At 50.5% G+C, this 1585-nt stretch overlaps 1 pseudogene; it reads right to left on the reverse strand.

The window, feature by feature from the left end:
* LOC102775536 overlaps window positions 1–480 on the reverse strand; it is a 1197-nt pseudogene extending 717 nt beyond the window's left edge.
* Between the last annotated feature and the right edge of the window lie 1105 nt (window positions 481–1585).

The raw sequence follows: 1585 nt of genomic DNA on the forward strand, positions 1-1585 counted from the left end.
CAAGGTACATGCCCTTGACCGGAATCGAACCTGGGACCCTTGAGTCCACAGGCCGACGCTCCATCCACTGAGCCAAACCGGTTAGGGCCAATGATCACTTTTTTAGCTAGACTTAGAGTGCGGTTGTTCTGGGCCCAGACTGGATGCAGGACACCAATACAGCCGTCCAGAGCAATGAAAGCAATGAGGAAGACACTTGCAAAAAAGGTTTGTGTCACCCATAATGTTAAATAACTTGCATAGGAAACAGCCATAAGGCCATTGTCCTCTCATGGCATTTACAACCATGAAGAGTAGCAGAGTGGCGCTGAAGAAGAAGTCGGCTAAGGCCAGGTTCAGGTAGCACAAGGTGGTGACTGTGAGTGCCATCCGGAATCCAGCCACCCAGATCACAAGCGCATTGCCCATGATGCTGAGGATACAGGTGATCCCTTGCATCACCAATGTGAAGATCTCAGGAGCAGTGTAGCCAGTTTCCATCCTGCCCACACCTGAAACATCTCAACAATGGGAATTTGTCAGCTGTGCACCATCTTACAGCATTTCTGTTCAGGCCAACAACTTCCACTAGAGCTTCCTCTCCAAACCCACTCTCCTGAACCTTGTGGCTAGTCACTAAAATTGGACAGACTCTTGGCTGTACCACTCAGCCAGAAGCTGGGCGCATGGCTGGCTAGCTCATCAGCGGTTGCAGGAGTCTCTCCTGCCTCTGCAGCAGCGCTAAGGATGTCTTACTGAAAGCTTCGGCCCGCTCCCCATGGGGAATGGGCCTAAGCCATCAGTCGGACATCCCCCAAGGGCTCCTGGACTGCTAGAGGGCGCAAGTCAGGCTGAGGGACTCCCCTGAGTGCACGAATTTTGTGCACCAGGTCTCTAGTCTATGTATATAAAAGCCTAAGCGGCCATCCAACTGTCCAACCAGTAGCTATGATGTGCACTGACCACCAGGGGCAGACAGTCAATGCAGGAGCTTTCGAGCTGCAGTGACTTGGCAGCTGCGGTTCTTGGGTGATGGACCCAGAACCATAGAGGAGGGAGCCCGATTCTGGGGTGCATCATTTGAGAACTGCCCTCTCACAATCCGGGACCCCTCGCAGGATGTCAGAGAGCTGGTTTTGGCCTGATCACTGCTAGCCAGGCCGTGGGATCCCACTGGTGCACAAATCTGTGCACTGGGCCTCTAGTATTCCCATAATTATTAACATACATTCCACCTATTAGGCTAATTACTTAGCCAAGAGTGTTACAAGACTCTTGTCCTTCAGCAGAATCCTGAGCTTAGTGTGTGTAAACAACAGAAAATCGATGGGAGGCATCTTGGGCACAGTGAGGGAGCACTAGACTCAGAGCGAGTATGGTCACAACTCTTCCACCCATGACTCAGTGCATAGATGCTGGCAGGCTCTGCAACCTCTTCCAGCCCCAGGGTCTCACAGACTCCCATCTCCTGTTCCTCCCTGTAAGAATTCTTTTTTTTTTTTTTTTTTTAAATATATTTGATTGATTTTTTACAGAGAGGAAGGGAGAGAGATAGAGAGTTAGAAACATTGATGAGAGAGAAACATCGATCAACTGCCTCCTGCAC

The sequence above is a fragment of the Myotis davidii genome, unplaced genomic scaffold (genome assembly GCF_000327345.1).
Source record: "Myotis davidii unplaced genomic scaffold, ASM32734v1 scaffold7661, whole genome shotgun sequence".
NCBI lineage: Eukaryota > Metazoa > Chordata > Mammalia > Chiroptera > Vespertilionidae > Myotis > Myotis davidii.